At 48.4% G+C, this 20,961-nt stretch overlaps 1 protein-coding gene across 3 annotated transcripts in view; it reads left to right on the top strand.

Annotated features, from left to right (window-relative positions):
• TIAM1 (TIAM Rac1 associated GEF 1) overlaps positions 1-20,961 on the top strand; it is a 189,059-nt gene that overhangs the window by 51,108 nt on the left and 116,990 nt on the right. Inside the window, exon 1 of one of the 3 annotated variants that reach the window (XM_076352802.1) lies at positions 15,716-15,775. The exons of the other annotated variants lie outside the window; for them this stretch is intronic. The gene's annotated coding sequence lies outside the window, so the exon portion shown is untranslated. Of the gene's footprint in view, positions 1-15,715; positions 15,776-20,961 lie in introns of those variants that run through there. 3 annotated transcript variants of the gene reach the window in all.

Here is a 20,961-nt window from a genome sequence, read left to right as displayed (position 1 = left end):
CGTCTTGCTGCCCAAGGCCTATGCTGCGGTACTGCCCGGAGGCCCCCTCGGAGTTGGGGCTGTGCAGGCATGTGGCCGCTGGAGGAACAATGTCGGGAAGGGTGATGGCTGGTGGGAGCCATGAGGAAGGCAGGCAGTGTGGGGTGAGCCAGGCGATAGGTGAAGCAGCCAGCTAAGAGCTGGCACCTTGGGGAGGTGTAGAGGAGGGCACGAGGAAAGCAGACATAGTGGTGGCATGTGGCCAGCAGCCAGGTGAGGAGAGAAGGACTGTATCTGCAATCGCTGGTGTCTGGATTCAGGTATAAGCTGTGTTTTAAATAAAACCGCCTGGCGTACACACAACAGCTTCCCCCCCCCCCCCCCCCAAAGTATAAAAACTTTTATATGTTCCTAAACTTTACAGTGTTTGAATACCATAGTGCAGTTAATAGCCCCGGGTGACCAGGGGGAGCAAGGGTGGGGAGAGGGCACGGGGATCAGCGCTGCTCGGAGGAGAAGACAAAGGCTGGGTTTGTAGGCTGGTGGGAATGCGCCAGATAAGAGAGGGAGGAAGAGGATGAGAAACTGATGTAGGAAGCAGTGGGTCAGGGGTGAGGGGCTGTGAAAGGCACACCTCGGGGGTCCGGCTGCGGGGGCAGAGCAAAACGGCACGGTTAAAGGAGTTCACGATGCTGCAAGGGTGGAGAGAAGATGCAGCTCAGCAGAATAGGCTGGGATTATTCCTAAGCACCTCATAGCCTTTTTTTGGTATGCAATGTTGTTAGTGAAACTCTGGCTTGGTTAAGGGAAATGGCTTGTTGTGGGGTGGATTGCTGTGCTCGCAGGACAAGATGGGATGTTCCCCACAGGTGCTGAAGCCAAACCAGCAATCTGCCTTAGAGACTGGTTGGGAAAAACACAGAAGAAACTGTTTTGAGCAGCATTGGTGGTGTTGAGGGAGCATGGCTGGGGCTGACTGCAGCCTGCTCCCTGTTTCTCTTGGCTTACTTTTCAGGAAAAAACCCAACCTTTTTTTTTTTTTTTAAATTTTTTTTTAATGCTCCAGGACTGAGTTGCTGTTGAAGGGGATGGTATTATCCTACCACTTCCTTTGCTGGGCCCCGTATTCCTACTACCTTGCTTGTGTCTCCCAGCGCTCCCAGGCCACGTGGCTGAAAAATGACCTGGTTTCATTAGATGCGTTTTCAGGCAGCTTGATTTGACTGACACGTGGGTGCAGCCATGCTCGGGTGGCATGAAGGAGCCAGTGGGAATGTGCAGCCCTGGGTCGTGCTGTCCTTTTCACGATCTTGGTTTGAACTAATAGTGAAAGTGTACTCTGAGTGACATCTCCTGCCCTTCAGTTTTAGTATTACTGTCAATATTCAGTTGGTGGGGTGATCAGCACAGACAAAACCGCCTTGCGGATCCCATTTGTCTTAATCCTTCCTTTCCTCTCAGTGCTCCTCGAGTGGAGCTGCTGCAAGATGAGTCAAAAAGCATCTGTAAGTGCCGCTGTTATATTAATACCTGTACATAAAGGGCAAGTTTCTCGAGAGCGCTGCCTGCTCCATGGGCTTGTCCCTGGCCTGTAGCATCAGACCTGCTGAGAGCTGTGTATTTAGAAGGCTGGGCTGATGTTCTCACGGAGATAGAGCTGTCTTGCTGGCAAATGCTGCATAGCTGGGGTTTAGACTTGCTAACAGTGATTAAACTATGAGTTGTCAAGAATGTGTTGGAGGTGTGATACGAGGAAAAAAATGGGATGAGGTAAGAGACAGGTCTTGGGCAAGAGTACAGAAGAGGGTACCGCAGTGAAAGAGAGAGGATATCCCTGGCAGGTGAATGGCAAAATAGCATTAAAACAGGGTTTCAGTATTAGATGTAGAAGATAATGATTCAACAAATGTATACACATATCATGAAGGGATAGGCCTGTAGGAACAGTGCACTTGGAATAAATGAAACAGAGGTGTTTTAGCTCTAGATTTTTTTTTTAGGCAAGAGGAGGGTGTGTTGCTGAGACATGGAGACAGCTCGATGGTGGCTCAGTTTGCTGACAAAAGCAGTGGGTTGGCATGAATAGTGTTGGGCACGGGAAGGGCCGTGGGCAGCTGACAGTGCCCGTGAGGTAAGAACGTACATGTGGTTTGGGGGGGATCAGAGGCAGAAGAGAGCAGGACGGGATGATTTCCCCCTGCCAGCAGCGTGGTATGCTGGTGTGGTTTTACCCTACCACCCCAGCCCCAAGTTTTAGGGCAAATCATCTATATGAAATATAGATGGTGGGTTTTTCCATCCGTGCATGTGTCCGTGTTTCTTGTTTTCCCCTCATTTTGTCCTTTTGCCATCTCTGCTCTTGGGAGCTCCCCTTCTGACTGCTCTGCTCTAGACGGGCTCTTTGCCCTTTAGCTTGTTAGACTCGTACTGCCGTCACTTCTGAAGCGACCCTGATCCTTACGAGTGTGCCACGGGTTCCCTCTGCCCTGCACTCCTCAGGAGGGGATTGAACAGACCCTTTGGTCGCGCAAGTTGTCTTTTTGATAGCATCGCTTAGAGACGGGGTGCTAGGGAGATAGCATAACCGGCTCTTTCCACTGCACTTCAGGGGGGTGGCTATTAAAAGCTGAGCTGGGAAGCTTGACAGGGTAGTGCAAGCTACGTGATGGTTGCTTTTTTTTCCAGATTTGCAGCAAAATAGGAGAAGCATTTGGACGTGACCTGTCTATAGCCTGCGATAATTTCTGCACTGGCAAACAGGGAAAGAGATAAAGCAATGGAGAGCTAAGAGCTAAATCTCTTCTGTACAAATGCTAGGAGCATATGTAATAGGATTGTTGAATTGGAGTTAACATGTTTTCAAGGATAAGTACTGTATGATGATACCGTACTGTTGCAGCCATTCTTAAATCGGAAAAAAGGACTGGGGATTTACAGTAGTTGTTGGGGATGCTTGGGTTTCACTATGAGCTTCTAGAATAGTGAAAGAGAAGAAAAGGCCTTTGCAGATAAGACAAAATGGATCCTGAAGAAGGCTGGAGCTCCGATTGAGGGGAGTCCTGAGGGGACAAAACAGGAGTGCTCCGACCTCAGTATAGTCAGGTATCACAGATTTTTCTCACAAAAAATACAAAGCTGCTGCCGACCTGAGTGCTGGACCGAGGCCAGCGCAGCCTCTCCCCGGGGCTTTCCGCACCCCTCCGAAGGCGGTGGAAAACGGGGAAAGCGCCTGGCCCAGCCCTGGGTATCAACGCAGATTTTAATCGTAGTGGAACGACAGTTCTGCCCATCATTAGGATTCACGCCAGCATGATTTAAGACTTCCAAACTGATACCCTTTGTGCACGTGCAGTAACACAGATAAAATTTCCCAGAAAGGTTGCTCATCTACTGTCGGTCCTGCCTGAACTCCTTATAGACATAGTCCCTCTCTTGCCAAGCCCTCCTTGCTCCACAAGGTGTGTGTGGGGACCCTATTTTTAGCTCAGTTTCTGCCTGTTTACAGGGAAAGCATTTCTTTCTTGAAAACACGGCTGCGCTGAGAGAAAGCGACAACCAACACAAGTAAATGAGACTTTTTGGTAAATGGACGAATGACTTTGTCCTGGCCCAGCAACTGGTGGGAGACTCTCTTAGCCGACATGAAGGTGGATCGGGACCTGGGTTGAATATTTGAAGCTGCTGCCTAATGCCTGATGAGGGTCCTGCTCCAGCCTCTGCTCCAGCCTCGCCGCCTTTTGCCCTTGGTGGCATGGTGGCAAGCAGGCTGTGATGGGAAGCCTGCCAGCTCTATTTCTAGTTTGGCTAAGGGGATTGCTACTGTTTCTTGCTTTTTGTTGTTGCAGTTGCTAATCCTGCAGGCAGGCTGATCATTTCTGTGTGTTCTTGGCTTTTATTTTTGTTTACTTTTTGATGAAAATCCCCTTTTTGTGCTTTTTGTTTTGGTTTTCCCCACCCCATCTCTGCCAGTGCTGGTGTGAATAAATGGGAAGATGCCTTATCTTACCTGCAGCATACTGGAGCCTTACTTTACCTGCTGTATATTGAAGGGAGATGCCTTTATTTCTGTGAGCGGGAAACCGTGTTGGGTTGCTGGGAGAGGGAAGGTGTTGCTGTACATCTGAGACGTGGTTCCAGGCCCCAACTCTATTGCAGACAGTTATTGCGACCTGGTGTCCCTCCAGGGCAGTTGGTGGAGCTTGTGCGGAGTTTGGTGGATCCTTGCGGAGCAACCCTGGCTCGAGGAGGTTTTCATCTGAGAGCTGCTGCATGGGGCGATGCTGCGGGATTCGGGCCGTTTGCTTCAGGCAGCTCCCTCCTCTCTTTTTCAGCTGTGTTGCTCTTTGACCGTAGCGGATATATTGTCAACTAGCAAAAGACTGTTCATGTTGAATTATGGGCGCATAAAACAGCGGCAAGCTTTTAATTGGGCAGCTATTCAGAAAGCAGGTACTTCCTATCAGGGTTTAAGTTGCCAAATTCATCAGGGCATTTCAACTTCTTGCATTTTAAATTTCCTGATCCTAAAGAACAAAGTCATTTTCTCAGCGTTGGAGGCTGACATCTGCTTACAGGGATTAAGCGTGTTCCTGTAGCAGCGGGCACAGATTTTCTTTGTGGAAGGGGATATGTTGAAGAGAGTATTAAACCCTGGTACAAGTTCCTGTACTGGGATGGAAATTGCTTTGCAGGTTTGGAGGGAGGCATGTTGGAGCTTGCTTATTTATTTGGCAGATGTCTGATGATGTTACATCATCTACAACACTTGGAGCCTGCGAGGGTTTTGAAAGGGCTCAGTGTGTTGTGGTGGGTCAAACGGCAACGGGAAGCTCTCCTCTTCCCATTTTCTTGTTGTGGGAAAACAACCATTTTAAATAACGAGCCGTCAGCAAGCTCTCCCTCCCACAAACCCGTGTTTTGAGGTGATGTGAAGAGGGTTGGTCGGGAAGAAGGGCCGTAGAAAATCTCAGTTGGATGGTGCTCAAGGAGTCGTCAACCAGCTCATGTTTCCAATCTCTGAACAGCGTGCGGTGATGATATTTGCTGGGAATAAGTGACCTTTTACTACTTTAGTTGGACAGTCATTCTAGAGATTTATTTTTTAAATGATTTCTGGTTTACTACTTTAAACCTATGTCAGTGCTTCCCGTTTATTGTTTTGTGAGAGCCAGACTAAACCAAATTTGGCCCCCAAGCATAATTTTGCTGACAGCATGGAATCAGGAGCCAAGCTTTTTATAAAACTCAAGATCAATAGAAATGGTACAATTAGCTAAACCCAAGTCCAGTGGAAAGAGTTGCTTTTAAACAAGTAAATGTTCCCTGCAGGACTGGCAGCCCCAGATACTGCAGCCCTGAGTGCCTGGAGCTGACCGACTGCAAACCAAAGAGAAACTGACTGACTTGGGTTTTGTGGCTCTGGCAAAGTATAAACAGCAACAAATAGTGAGAAGCAATTTGGATTTGAATTATTTTCCCCCCTGCCTTAATAGGTCGAGGTGATGTTAGTAACAAAAATCTGGCCAGCTCTTTGGCTGCCATAGTTTGGCAGAGGTCTGTTGCGGGTAATGAGGGTCATGCAGATTAACACCAGCTGTGTGCATCTGGCTCAATGTTTGAAGTTGACCTGCTAATCTTTCTCTTCCATTCCAGAAGCTACGCGGGACAACAAATGTTTCCCTACCTTCCTACTTACTTCCGTAATGCCCTCATGTGAGTAATGACCAGAGAGGTTTTGGTAAAGACTATTACTGTTATATCTGTTTGCAGCTCCTGCCCACGCTCCTCCTGCTCTGCTTACTTGTCTCTTCGTTTCTCTGTCCTAGGGCAATGCTCCATAGCCTGCAAAGGAGAACGAGTGGTCTCTTAGAAATAAAAATGTTAAGGCTTTTTTTGAAACACACAATGTAATACATAGTGAGATGTTTGTACGAAAAATCATGTCAGCAGCTGCATGTTTTATCAAAGAAAGTATATTCAGAAATGTTTATAGAAACATGACAGCACTAAATCTGGATAGTTGGTCACTAATCTTTACAAAGATACAAAACTGATTAAATAAAAAAATTCCCCTGAGGCATCCTGTAACTTGCAGTATATGTATGACCCAGGCTTTTAAAGGCTCCTCTCCTGCCCTCATTCTTCTCCACACTTCCTCCATGTGGTCACTCCAAATTGCTGCCAGCTGGCCTATTTCTCATGTGTGTGTGTTTGTGCTGCTTCTAATTTTTGACCTTTCAAAGACACAGACAAAATCTGTGGCTTATGCAAATCTTTGAATTTGCAGCCAGCCCAGTAGTGGGAAGGAAAAGTACAGGGAGTTTAAACCGCAGAAGGGAACAGATTCTGTTCTTTAGTGCCTCATTCTTGACCATAGACCCTAGCGTGCCTATAAATGAGTTGAAGACTTGCCTGTTGTGTCTGAGGTTTTCTTACCTCCACGTCACCTTCTACCCTTATTTCGGACGTCAGGATAGGTTTCTTCTGGTGCGTTTTCAGCTTGACAAATATGATCCATTTTGTTTGTTGCAGGGTAAGTTTTTTTCAACTGAGTGGTTTTGTAGTGTGGTACCTTCATAGAGACAAAAACAGAACAAAAAAATTGATTTAAAAAAATGTCAGCATTGTAGAGAAAGAAGAATGAAGCTAAAGACTGATATATCATCAAACTGCATGCTCCAGTATGCGAATGCATGGCAGAACAGTCAGTTAACAGAAAATGACAGTGAAATTGGGTGATATTTCCAGTTTCCCTAGAGTGAAAGCACATGCAGTTTACAATGGATAATGAAATGTTATGGTTTTTATGTCTAATACGTTAATTCTGCCAGCGCAGTAATCCCGAGGTTCCAATCCACCACAAGGCTGACATTTATGTTATAAAGAGATGCACAGACATTTATTGAGGATATAGACTGACAGTGCATCTTAATTAAAAAAAAAAAAGGGAAAGGTTTCCTCTTCATTCTCTTCCCTTCTCTCCCATTTCATCATATCAAGTATTGACTAATGTCAAAGGGGCTGCTGCTCTGAAGGCTGTTGCACCTTTCATGGCAAACCCAAAAGTTAATTCTTTTTTTTTTTTTGGGGGGGAAGGGGAATACTATGTGTGACATTTTCATGCTTGTGTGTGGCTTGGGTTTTATAAGAGCAAGTCTTCAGCATTTCCAGCTTGGAGCATCCCACCCTGTCACACAGCTGCATTGTCAGGGTGGTTGCAAATCAGACCAAGGTACTGATCCAGTATATAAACTGTGCACTGCAGTATATAAACCGTGTAGCCTTTGCCCAGTTAGCCGTAAGCCGGCCCCATTTCCCTGCCGTGCTTTGCTGCCGAGTGGTGGAGGCACGGCTCTGAGCTTGAGATATCCTTTTAATCAGGGCCATGTGTTCCTGCTCCTCTCCTTGCAGCGGCACAGGTGCCTTCCTGATTGCACAGTAAGCAAGTTCAGGGAGCCAAAATGGCCAGAAAATAAAAATGTGGTTTTTTGGCCAGCTGTGTTTTGTGAGCTTGGGGTGCTAGAAGAGGGCTGGTGGCTGACCAGAGGTGGAAATGCGTGGGCAGAACTTGCCAGCCCTGATGTGGAGTATTTTAAGTGGGGTGAGGAGGGGCAGGGATGGGGAGCAAGTGGCTGCCTGGGGGTGCTGTTGGCCAACAGTGCACATCCTTCCCCTCTTGGTGGGGAAGAGATGGCTCAGATGATGTGTGAAATTACAGCCATAGCCATAGCAGCCCCTGAATACATTGATTTTGACTGAAAGCCCAGCTTGGAGACACTGCATTTAATACAGGTGCATCAGAGATCTTGCTGTCCTTTACTGCAAGCTCTGCTCTAGTTGACTTAACAGTGAAGGTGTGCTGTGGCTAGTGCACATCCTTATTTTAATTAATGAAGTTTCGGTGTGATGAATTGAAAGGTGCTAGGGTGGATACAGCCACCTACATTTCCTTTGGCATGTTTCTTTATTATCTCGCAGAACCTCTGACTGCTCAGTTGCACCAGAGTGCTAGTTAGCAGCAGTCTCCCCAGCTTTCGGTGCCTGTTGAAGTAAAGATATGTCACCATTCACTCCTATGTAGCAAAATCCTATAAGGATGATGATCAGCTTTAAGCAGGTACCAGAGCTCTGGTTAAAATCAAGGGCGTTTTTCAGGTGTCTAAAGTCAATCCTGTGGCTAAGTCTTTTGCTGAGGAGTGACAGGCAGTTTCTGAGGCTGCCTGAAAGGCTTTGCTGCACCTTGCTTAACGAGAGCAAAAGGGAGAAGTAGAGGTCATGGGCAGCCCATGGAGCACAACTTCAACAGGATTTCCTCTTGTGCAGAGCCAGTTTTTCTTAGTTCATGAGCGATGTTCCTTGGAAGCTTTGACATGGAGGGGAAGACTTCTCTTGCGGCCTGGTGCTTCCTACCACTGTCTCCGATCTCTCCTTGCCAGTGCATTGGGACAATTTATCCCAGTACTGGGAAGCCAGCCATTTCCCAGCGCTTTTGGACTCTGAAGGCTGATAGAAGAGAGGGAAACAGTTTAATGAAACATTTTGCAAAGCTTGGACCTCTCCACGGTGTACTTTGGACCAGTCTTCCTGATTCTCCTGGTATTGACCTGAGGTCTCGGGCACTGAGCTGCCGCGGAGAGGGCTCCTGCTTGTAAGAGGCTGCTGCTTGTTCTGCAGCATTCGCATCCTCTGCTCACAGCACCCTGCTTCTGACATGGGTGTCTCTCTGAGTGCTTTAGTGCATCCTGCTTCTGAACTATGCATCTGTATGCTGCCTGCAATGAATAATTTCTCAAGTGTTGTAACTGCACAAATATGCAACCACACTCAGAGGTCTGCCCCTGCTTTCCCTGTTCTAGGGCACGTACAGCTGGGGCTCCCTGCTCTTTGGTCTCTGCCCTTCTGCATCATCTGTCTGTGTCATTTTTGAGGAGGTTTGAGGAGAAAGGAGGTGTCTTGGAACCTGTTTACTGCTCTCATGGCCTCAGCAATCCGTGTCATTAGGATCCTTCACTCCAAAGCCCAGTGATAGGTGGACATCCTTGATTAACCCTTCCTTGCCAGCTATGGGGTTGTGCTTTTTTGCTGTGGATTTTAGAGCTTCTTCACTTGTGTCCTGCAAGATGATGTCCCAGGAGATACCTGCTTTAGGGATGAGCCAGAGATCCATGCTGAGAGTTGGGTGGAGAGTAAAGAAGAGGAGGCATCTCCCTGGAGAGGCTCTGTATCACTCATGCGGCACCGTCACCTAATGGGAAGAGTGCAGGAGACCTGAGGCCTTCTGTGCTTTTTATTCTGCTTTTGCAGGGTTCTCTTCAGGACTTTCATCCGTGGCTGATGTAGGAGGCTCCCTTTTCCTGCGGCTGACTGTGTCATTGAAACGCGCGAGAAGACCGGTGATCACACCCTCTGTGCTGGCCTGGCTTCAGCTGGCCTGACCTCGGCTGGCCTCCAGATAGCTCAGCTGGTTTTCACAGAGCCCTGAAATATGGAACATGGTCATTTAAGTTTGAAGAGTTCCCTTATCTGCTGAGTGTGGCTACAGTGGGGGAAGTAGGCCAAGTTATAAAAGTGATTTCTTCCAGTTACTGAGTGCAGCATTCTTGACATACTTAAGCATCCAATCTCTGATTACTGCTTTTGTGCAATTAATGCAACTGATGAAACTGAACTATTTTATTGCTCTGCAACGTATTTCTATGTTCTCCATGCCGTTGCCCTATTTATTGCCACTTTAATACAAACCCACCACTATTGATACCATGCAGCTATCCCACTGTGTATTAATCAGGGTTTTCTGGGGGGCGTGGGTGTAGAAGAGGGTGAGAAATAACTTTGGTTGCACAGACTTATGCAGAGAAGGATCTGCCCTGATACGCTGATATCTCCCAGAGCTTCTTACAGTTGGAACAGTGACAGCAGGCAGCATTGCAGTCCGCCTCCCAAATGTTGTGTTTAATCACAGATCAGGCTTTAATGTTCAAGTAGCAGACGAATACTGAAAAGCCTCATAAGAAATAAAAGGAACAGGCAGGACTTTAAAAGGGGGGGGGGAGTACAAATGAGGAAAACTAATCAGCAGTTCTAGAACAATTATGATGTTCAGAGTCTGAGGCTTTTGCCAGTAAAAGAGACCAGGTCTTTGCCCTTGAGCTTGCTTAAGAAGGTAATCTGTATATGAACTCTTAGTCTTAGGGATCACTCAGAGAAATTATGCATCTCTGAGTGTTCAAAAACACATTTGTGCAAGTATAAAGGCAAGGTCAAGTGGCAGTGGAGTTAGAAGCTGCAGGCTCAGGTCAGACCTTAATGCAGGTCTTCCAAAGGTGAGCATTTAACACCATGAATGTATACCTGTGTATACCTGTGTACGTATTGTCTGTCATTGTTGCCACCGGTTTGCAATTACTCAGGAGTGGGCTTGTAGGAGCAGGGCCGTTGTTCGAGTATCACAAACCTTATACTCTTTGCCTGCTTTGTCCGTAATGAGCTGTGGCCTTCTTCCAAATAGTAGTTTGGAACAAGATTTGGAGACTCTTTATTTTCTTTTAAATTTACCGGTATCAAAAGGAAGCCAAAGACTTCGAACTGCAATTCGGAGAAGACACTCCCAGTTGTTTCATGCTTTTCTCCTGCTGTTGTTCTGCACCTCCTTTCCTTGCCTGCTAACCATGAAAAAGAGCCCGCTTTTAAACAGCGTTTCCTGGTCATGCTTCTCAGTTTCTTGTTTTCTTAATAAAGGTAGTCTGAATAATTTTTTGTAATTTTGATGCTTTTCAAAGCAAAATGCACCAGTGGCATTTCTCAATACTATCCTATCTTAGCATGCCTCTGCCATGCTTTGCTCTTGGCCTCCAGCTATGTATAGAAAGCCCCCAAATTTGTTCAGTTGTGAGTTGGGAACGAGGGTGTAGATAGAGGTGTGCTCTGCAGACTGCTATGGACTCACAGGAGGTTGCCATCCTGCTGCCACTGGGTAGTACTATAAACCTCTGTTGGAAGTCAGCAGCTTTCAGGTTTGCTGGTGAAACCGTTTTCGTGAGTGCTTCTGCTGTTTCGGCACTCAGTGTCGTCCAATTTAGCAGAGACCTGTTTGCTTAAGCGTGTCTTCAGCTCCATTGGATTGAAACGGGTTGGGGGTGCTGTGGCTGGCCCTATAGCTAGGTTGGTAGGCGTGTTTGGCAGAAAGTGCAGAAGGAGGAGGATCCAGCGGTCACAGCCATGGGCATGGTTTGACTGGATCAAACCCTTCCACAAGCTGTGAGGAAGCTTCAAGACAGCGTAGCTGGGTGGACCCAACACTGATGAAAGGCTCATCTCCTCTTGATGTGGAGTTTTGCCCTCTCTGCCAGGCATTGTCCTGGGCATTTGATTGATCAGTGTTTGGGAGGGTGCCCCTGAGCCTGGGGTCAATGAGTCGCTCAGGTGGGAAGGGACACGTGGGGGTCTCCAGCCCAACCCCCTGTCCAAAGCAGGGCCAGCTCTGGGACCAGACCAGGCTGCTCAGGGCTCTTTTCCAGGCAGGTCTTGAAAACTTCCAAGGATGGAGCCTGCGCAGCCTCTCTAGAAAACATGATCCCACTTCACTTTTCACCTTGAGCATCTTCACAGTGAAGGTCTCTGTATATGCAGACAAAACTGCCGGTGATTCACTTCATGACCACTGTAACATGGTGTACCCAGACTTGGCATGGGCACCACCAATATGGAAGCCTGACAGAGATCATAGATGGACACAAACTATGCCTTGAAATTAAAGCTTTGTTCATTTTGAGGAGCACAGCCCTGGCAAACAAGTAGACAGTAATACAGTTATATGAGAAGGTGTGTCCTGGCAGTGGGGGAGGGGAGTACAAATAGGAAAAGTAGAAAAATAGCATGTACTTTCTGATAAAATTGTGTTTGTCTTTCAGTGGAATAAATTGATGGTGGGTTTTTAAAAGGGAAAAAGACCTCTAAAGTAGCTAGAACAAGTTAATTGGAAAAGGAGAAAAAGGGAAGGCACTAAGACATAAACCAGAGAGCCGTATCTCCTTAAATCTCTGTGAGACCTCTTGGGGATGGCAAGTCCTGTTGTGTTAGCCCTCCCTGCCAGCACAACTTGTTCTAGCTACTTTAGAGGTCTTTTTCCCTTTTAAAAAACAGCGTTTATAACCTCAAGTCATCCTGTGAAAGTCAGTGGTGATGGCCTTCTGGGCAGAACCTGAAGTCAAGATCTCTGCTCACCTCAGAGGGCTTTGGGTCAGGCTGTGAGTGAGGGTTGTCAGGTCTGGGCCCCCCCGGGAGAGAGGTATTAACTGAATGATGTGAATCCTGTGTTGTGCTCTGGTCTGGGGAGGTTGAAACCAGGTTGGGGGGGCTTTTCATTGAGGTGACATTGAGGGGAATTTTTTACCGTCTGGCTGTAAAGATTTGAAAAGAAGAGAAGAAGTAAGTTGGAGATTGTTTTCTGAAAATAAAAACACGCGCAGTCAACCAGCATCTTTTATTTTTATGCAGCATGTCTAAAATAGATGCAGGTCTGCCTACTTTCTTAACATGCATCCGGCAGAAAATAATAGCAGCAGTTTATGCTTCTGTACTGTTTCTTTCTGTGATGATCTCAGAGTACTTCACGGGGAGGACCAGCTGATGGAGAAACTGTGCCTTTAGTTTGGATCTGTCCGGTGGTCTGCAGCGTGGCCAGCGGGGGGAAGGTATCGTGAGGGCTTGCAGCAGGAGCTTTCTAAGCTGGTCTCGTTCCCAAAGCCCGCTTTGGGCTGTGCAGGCAGCTGTGCAAGAGCATCCTTGACTTCACTGCATGCTTTTGTGGAGAGTTTGGAGAAGCAGAGTGCGTGTGTCCGCCTCTGTGACTCTTCGTTCTCCTGCCTGTCCTGTCAGCTGGATTGCTCCCCTTCCTTGACTTGCCTGCTCCCACTGCTTGACAGCGAGCTGTTGAGAAAGTGACTTGGCTTTGGATGTGCCAATCACCTCTGCACCGTGAGGGCGGGGGTGGCAGTGACAAGACGGGGTGTGTGTGCGGACAGCATTGATGCTGCCGTGGTCGTTGTCTTCAATAAAAAACTGGGTGGGAGGGAGCAAGGGCACTTGTGGTAGCCCGCTTGCTCTGGTGTAAGGTGAGAGTTGGATGCACAGGGAAGCACTGCACACACAGAAGAAATACTGGAAGGGTGCTTTCTGTTGTGCCAGTGGAGTTGGCAGATGTTTGTAGTCCATGCTTGAAGCTGCATGCTCAGTTTGCTTCCTGGCTAAGTCTGGAAAGGGCCTCAGAGTTGTTTTCTTTAGATCTGTTGGGGGTGGAGGGACTTCTCCCCCCCAGTTCATGTCCCCAACACGAGGAGCCCACGGGGACTCGCCTGCATGTGCTTGCGGTCAGCCTTTCTCCACCCAACAGGTGGGTGAGCGCTGGAGGGAGCAGGCAGCGCTGTCCCTGCTGGCTGTGCCCCTCCGGCTGCCAGGGCAGGGGGTGCTCTGGGGGAAGGATGGCAGAGCCAAGGGCTGCGGGTCTCCTCAGGCAGGGTGGGAGGGATGGGTGGGGATGGTGGGGAGCCATCTGTGGCTGGTGCAGTCTCTGCCACCTGGCCTCCCCCCCCCAGCTCTGTGGCTGTGAAGAGGTTTCTCCATGAGCTGTGAGAAGGCACCTCCTCTGGGGAGAGTGGGAGTGACTGAGCCATTGAACAAAACTTTGGGCTTTGGTTTGTCGTCTGTTGTGCTCCTCCTGCAAGCAAGGGAAGAGGCTGCGTCTTGGTCTCATGCTGGTATAAGCTGGAATTTATCCCTAGAGTGAAAGGAGTCGTGCCCATGCCAGGTAACGTGTGGTCAGCTGCTCAGTCAGCCCTGGATTCCTGAATTCGGGCCCTGAGTTCATGGCTGCAAGTGCGTTTCATCCCAGTGGCAAGGAATTGGAAAAATGCAGCTCGGGCCAGTGCGTGGAGTTGTGTGGGGCTGGGATGATAACCAAGGAGCCCCCGCTTGCTGGACTGAGCAGAGGTCTAGGAGAGAGGAGCAGTGTGGCTCATGGTCTGATGATCCAGGAGATGTAATCAGAGGGCTTCCAGTTCCCTCTTCTTCTTCGATGTCCATCCCTGTGCTCAGTTAGTTGTGCACTTGGACGGATCAGGGAACCCACCTGCCCAAACTTTGCCTTCCCCCCCTCCCCCCCCCCTCCAGTGGAGCCAGTTTTCACCCCAAGCTGTCCCCTGAACCAGCAAGCCACCGGCCTGCCATGAGCACCGGTATGTGTGCCCGGAGGGGAGCGCGTGGCTGTAGGGTGAGGTCTCTCCTTAAGGCAGCAGCATGGACTTTGGTAGCTTTAAGCCAACTGTGCCACCATGCTTTTTTCAGTATTGTTGGGCTTTATACTGGGACAGGTATCTTCTGTCCTCTCACCGTTGGCATAAAAACATAGATGGCAGGTCAGGTGCTCTGGCTAACTTAACACAAGAGTGTTTTGAGTCAGGATTTCACCCTGTGTGAGCAGGCCATGCCCAGACCAGGTGTTAGTGACAGGGGACCAGGGCATCAGTTGTGATCCTGCCTCTGCTCAAGGACTGTGGCCAGGAGCAAACCACTCACTCTCCGCTTGGCCGTGCAGAAGGTGGGGATAATACTTGCCTCACAGGGATATTGTGAAAGTTAATTTGCTAATTATTTATAAAGCACATTGGAGTGCTACTTCAGTTCTACACAGTGTTACGATAACATCTAATTAGTAATTCCTTATGCTTCATTTTCTTTCTGCTATAAATATTGGCCTAATATAGGGACAACTCTACCTGTGCTAGTCATCTCAGTGACTCAGAGGGAATAAGCAAGCTGGATTTGGTTTGTAAATGGTCTCTCTTCCCCTCCCTATGCCATCTTACCCATAAAAACAATGTCCCCTTTGGTAACCTGCTGCCTGGTCGGTGTCTGTTGGCGGGTTGCTGCCTGGGGAGAAGTCATCCCTCGAATGGAACTGTCAGCCCTCTGGCAACATACTTGTTTTCCCTGGGCTTCCCTATCCCTCTCCAGGCTCACGGCTCTGGGCAAGGGCAGGTGAGGGATGGCAGGCGGGAAAGCAGGAGCTGCCACGGGAAGATCTCTGCCCTCCCTTTCAGTGGGATCTGGACCAAGAGCTGGGATAACAGGATGCAGAATTTTTTTATCTTCTCCTCTAAAGATGTCTGTCTGTCTTTCTGTCTGTCTGTCTTTCTGTCTGTCTTTCCGTGTGTTTGCATCCCATATTGTGCTGCTGTATTTCATGTTGTATGCAGCATCTTGTCTTTGCTTTGGCCAGAGCTGATAGGAGATTTCATATGGCAGTGTGTTGTTTTTCCTCCTCAAAATAAATAATGCTCAGAGACCTTTGCTGTACGTCACATATTGCTGGTTTTACCTGTCTTTGAGTGGTTTTGGGCTCTTTTGAAGGTGTGAATATCCTGTATGTTTGATACTTCAATGCGGTGAATCCAAAAGCGTGTGATACCTATTTTTAGTGCTGAAAAATTTTGACAACTAACGTAAACCTACGACATCCACCATTTGACAGCATCATCACCAGCGTACAGCTTGTCACTCTCACTTTTAGCTGATTTTTCCAACGAAATTAAAACTATTGGCAGGGATGTGGTGGAAGCGTGTCAGAACGCAGCATGAAAATGACAGCAGCTACCACCTAGTTTCTTTCAAAGAAACAAGAGGAGGTGTTTGGATTAGAGGTCTTGAATAAAATGTTCCTCCTCGAGCCTTCTCATCGAAAAAGGAAACAGTCCCTGTTTTGTTAAACTCCGGCTTATCATTGCGCCACGCGGCAGTTGCGGTAAGGACCGAACGGGTTCACGGGTGCTGCTGCGAGGCTTGTGCAACGTGGGGTGTCGCAGCGGTACCCATTTCTCTGGTCAGGGGGAGCTGGGTTGGAGCCACCGTGCGCAGCCACACGACCCTATAAAACCATCCTGGTGCTGGGGAGGTGCAGAAGCTTGTAGCAACTTGGGGTATGTGTGCGTGCGTGTGCTTGTGTGCATGTCCAGAAGAGCTTTGCCACTGCAGGTATTTTCTTGAGACTAGATCACTAGAAGCAGGCCTCTTCTATAGATATTAATCCTGTATACCCAGAGTTGTGTAGTGTACCTGCATGCACCTGGATGGTCCCAGTAAAGAGAAGGAGCCCTACCTTTGCCTGTGAAGTTACGTGCGCCGAGTGTCTGCGAGCAATGTGCCTGCATATGTGCTGCAAAGTCGGTGCGAGAACTGCCAGCCACAAGCAGCACGATGAAATGCAAGCCTTAAATTTTAACTTGTACTTGCTCCAGAGTCGTTCGTCTTGGTTTTGCAGGCAAGGGTGCTGGCTCATCGCCAGCATCCACTCCCTGTAGCTCATTAGAAACCTTTTTCAACTACCCTTGCAGTGTAACAACAGGGATCAGTTTTCCCATGAGTTGATATATCTGCTGACCTCTCCAAAGGGGAAAAAAAACCCCTGTAGTTCATTAGCTCACTTTTGTAGCGGCTGAAAGGGAACTATTTGTGCTGAACAATACCTGCCTTTCACAGCTCCCTTCCTAATCCCAAATAGAAACATGAGGCTGAGAAAATCTTTCTGATAACAGGGAGTATGCATACATTCAATCTAGTATAATTTTTCATAGTGTTAACGTTCTTTAATTGTCAAGGGTTGGTTTGCAGGTTTTTATTGGACAAAGTGAAGGCAGGCAGCGTTAAACATCAATTTGAGGGGGTGGAAGTGATTCTGGTGTGATGGTTTTCCACCAGTGCCCTCTTGTGAGCTTCTACATCACAGAGATCCAGTTTGAAAGCTGAGGCTTAAAAAAAAAATAATGCAGCCTAAGTCAACTTTCTTCCTCAATTTATCACTGAATATAAGATGGCTCAAGCCAAACTGTGTCCCCACGTACACATAGACAACCCTTTGCTCTAGCAGTATTCTCAGTCACAGTCCCTCCTGCCAGATACATGAGGCTGCACAGGCACAAGTGTGGGTGTTGCTTCCAGGGGAGGGGGGGTTACCAGGGTGAAAGCCAGTGCACAGCTTGGCCGTATCATCCACAGTGAAGTGCAAGAGTCAGCTTGAACTTTGAAGCCTAGGTTGCGTTTGTAGGGCTGTAGTTTCCAGTGCTGTGTGAAAAAGGAGTGTAATACTGCAGTAATGTGTGCCAGGGTGCCTGCCTGCGCCACCAGATTGGTCTGTGGTTATGGGACGTTTGGAGTAGCACCGAAACTGGCGTTGGGCATCAGCACCTTGGTCTTCCCCTGAGGTCGTTCCTGGCAGATGGTAAGTGCCTGGTGGGCCCTGGCTCATGTCCTTAAACATGCTTGACCAAAGCAGGCTGTAATCACAGTGGCTGGGACCATTAGCAACTCCACCATGGCTATAAGGACTTGAAGAAAGACCTGAGTGGCTCCAGTTGTCTGGAGGATGGAAACAGGACGCTTCTCCAAGGCGATCTGTTTGTGCGGGTGGAAAATAGGACAGATACAATCATGAATTTTTGAAGCACATTGGCTTTGCAAAGTAAGCCGTGGTTAAAGAGATATGGTCTGCGTAGCCCTGTGCAAGCATGGCTGATCCTCTTCACATCTTACCTTGGTGCTGTGCTCAGGGTGAGTCACTGTACTGAAGTGACTTCCAACCATTTTTCTGCCCAAAGTGATAATCTATTGTTAAAATGATATTAACTCATGTGTGCTAATTAGCAGGTGTGCCAGGGTGTGAGAAGCCTGGGATGTTAATTAGGGTTGATAAATACACCTTTACACAGGATACAGACTTGGCTTGTGTCTGATGGGAGTCCCTCTCCCCTCCTTTCACAACCGAGGAGGTGCTGTCCTGCAGTGGACCATGTCACGTTGAGGGGACCTTTCTCCTCCGGGCTCTGAGGAGGGATCTCCACATTTCTGCTGGGTATTTGGGAGAGCCTTGGGACTCCTGGAGGGTTGCTGGAATTTGTCCTGCTGATGCTGGAAGAAAAAGGGGCTTTTCCCAGTGGTGTCATCTTTATTCAGCTGAGAAGGGGAGGGTAAATGCGTGTCCTCTTCCAGCCGCAGGGGTTAGCTGATGGCCACTTCTTCAAGCTCCTGGAGGTGACGTTCCCTCCAGTCAGCCAGCTCAGCAGTCGGCCAGCACAGCAGCTGTCCTGGTTGTCTCCAGCCCGTTTTGGGCAGAATATGCTAGGTTGTCTGAAAACAGGTTTCGGTAGGTCTTCACTAATCGCTTAGTGCAGGAGAGCATTAAGAATTATATAAGTTGGCTTGCACACCTTCAGAGGAAGCCCACATCAAAAGGCGTGTATCCAAATGCGTCAGCCGAGCTGGGGTGACGGGGCCGGGGCCTGGAAATGCCTGTTCTCCCGCAGCGGGCAGGCGTGAGCTGACAAGCCGCGGCAGCGCTGCCCGGGAGGGCTCTTGGCGAGGCTGTTGTCAGCCGGCCGCTCCGCACCTTCCCTAAGTGGCTGGGGCCACCTGCTCTCTGCAGCCCGGACCACGGCAGCTCGCTTGCCCCAGCCAGGCTTCCCCGAAGGCCTGTCATCTCGTTTCTCAGCAAAGCTTTGGAGGAGGGTGGGTTGGCTCGTACACAGGTGTGGAGAAGGCTTCCCTTGTCTCTCCCTCCAGCCCCTCCTGAGGATTGCAGCAACAACCAGATCAACCAAATCAAGTGCTGTATCTACAAAACCACTAGATCTTAGCTACGTGATGGCACCTGTAATTCTTCTGTGCATCTCTCTCCATACGTCAGTCTTGCTATTTATTACTTGCCGTTTCTTATTCCAGTGCTATGGGTTATGATGGGAAGGGGAAATCAGTGCTTTTCTTTTATCCATCTACACTGATTTAAAATCCACCAGTGGTCAGACCGACTTGGGACTTGCTGATTTATGACTTGGTTGTCTGAAGCTTTCTGAAAGCAGCTCTTACAGGGAGGGGGGCACATGTAGTTCAAGTTTTGCTGGGAGTCCCGGCCATGCCAAGGATTTGCTGTAGGTAACAGTGAACCAGGAGGAAAAGATGCCCCAAACTGCCGTGACAGAATGCAAATCGACCTAATGCTGGCAGCAAAAGGGTGTGCCTCCTTTTCGTCCTCTTAAGCTGAAAAATGCTTCAGACAATCACTTGCGATCTGTCATAGTAAGCATATATGTTCCTCCTTTAGGACTGGATCGTAATTGCTTTGTATCTATGGGAGCTTGTGTGCATGCACGCCTGTGTATATGTACACATTGGTTTCCATGTAATGGCGAAGCTGTTCTGATGGGAGCGATTAAGGGTGGGTGGCGTTGGAGCTGAACGCGGCTTTGCCTGTCGGGCTGTTTGAATGGGTTGAAGATGGCGAGTGCTGGCTGTGCCCGAGTGAACCCGGAGGCAGGTAGCAGCAGCCCCCCCGCCCCCCGTCGCCTTCTGAGTCACTCACGGCTCGCCAAACCTGCTCGCTTGCTCGGGGTTTGCTAGTTACTGGCGCAGAAAACTTCTGGAGGGGGCGGTCTGCTCCCCTGGGCTCTCCCCCCTTTGTTTCTCCTGCCTGGCCTGCAAATAGCAGCTGTTGGCTGTGCTCATTTGATGTTTAAATTAACGGCAACGCTAAGGATCAATTGTTTCAGGGCTTTCTAGTCCAAACGGTGCGTCTGGTCCCATCCCTCCTTCAGCCCTTTCCTGCTGTCAAGGTGGGACTCCAGTGCTTATCAGCAGTGCCTGCAGTCACAGGGGGACCTGGTGCTTTCTAAGCGTGGGCAGATACATCAGAAACATCTGATGCTGCAAGTACTTGAATGTAAAGTTAAGCCAAACCTGCTGTTTGAAGTGGGCTAAAACTGACTGCTGTACCAGGAAACTCAGCTTGCGCGCCTGTTTCTGATAATGGGGTGCGTAAGAATGATTGTGCTGCATCAAATCACTTCTCCAACTATCTCGTCTCTGGCTGGCCCGAAATAGAGTCATCTCCTCCCATCCTCTTCTCCAGCATCCGTAGCACCTGGGCGTGTGGAGCACCACAGCCTCACTACAGCTATTTAATCGCTGCAGTCACACAACAGCGTGTATAACCCTGTGGGAGAACTGGGCTCCTGCACATGCCTTTTGCCATTTTATTTTTTTCTTTTCCTAATGGTTTTGTCCTTTTCCCAATTCGTGGTCATTGCTGGGTTGCAGAGGGCAGACCTGCAAGGATATGGTTATTGCTTAATACTCTGTATTTTTGAAGTATCACAGAGTTGTAAATGTCAATTTGTTAATTAATTTGATTTCTGTTTGTAAAAAATATTTACTGTTTTCTACTTCATTCTGAGAATAGTTTGATACCTGTTTTTCTTCTCCCATATAAATGGTGCAGAGTCAAGGTGGGGGAAGTTGGGGGATAAAACACAGATGGTTTAGGTTTTGTATTGGTATTTCTTATTTATAGCAACCATTAACCAACCCTGGTCTTGAGGGCAATCCTGCTCAAATCCTAATCCAGAGACAGTTACGTGGAAGTAGTGAATTAAGTAAAACCAGATCTATGAGTAATTTTTAAATCCTTGTAGTTCCTGATCCTGCAAACGCTTTTGCACCCGTGGACAGCTTGGTGGGAGGCAATTGCCTGTGAGTTTTGAATGCGTGTCCTCTTACAGAAGCACCGTCCAGATATGTACCTAGGGAGAAATCCTCTGGGACATACAGGAGTCGAGGGCAGTGGCAAAAAGTACAGAGTAGGTCAGAAGTTTTTTATTTTATATCTTGCTGGTGAATTGCGCACTGAAAATGCAATGAAATGCCAAGGACGACGCATTTTAGCAGCGTGAGGAAGGGGACCACGCGGCTGGTTCACACGTAGCTGATGTACAAGTCGCCTCTGTGGGTTGACTGGGTATTTTAATTCTTGGCTCCTCTCGCAGCGTGTCAGGCTGGTGAGTTAAAGTCACCCCGGAGGGGTGTCCTTAGGAATTCAGGTTTCGGGAGCCAGCGGGACTGAGTGGCAGCTCGTCTGAAGCCTGTGACAGGAGGAATTAATCAGTA

This window comes from Aptenodytes patagonicus, chromosome 1, assembly GCF_965638725.1.
Source record: "Aptenodytes patagonicus chromosome 1, bAptPat1.pri.cur, whole genome shotgun sequence".
NCBI lineage: Eukaryota > Metazoa > Chordata > Aves > Sphenisciformes > Spheniscidae > Aptenodytes > Aptenodytes patagonicus.
The sequence above is the reverse complement of the archived record's forward strand: the minus strand, read 5'-3'. Positions and strand labels throughout refer to the sequence as shown.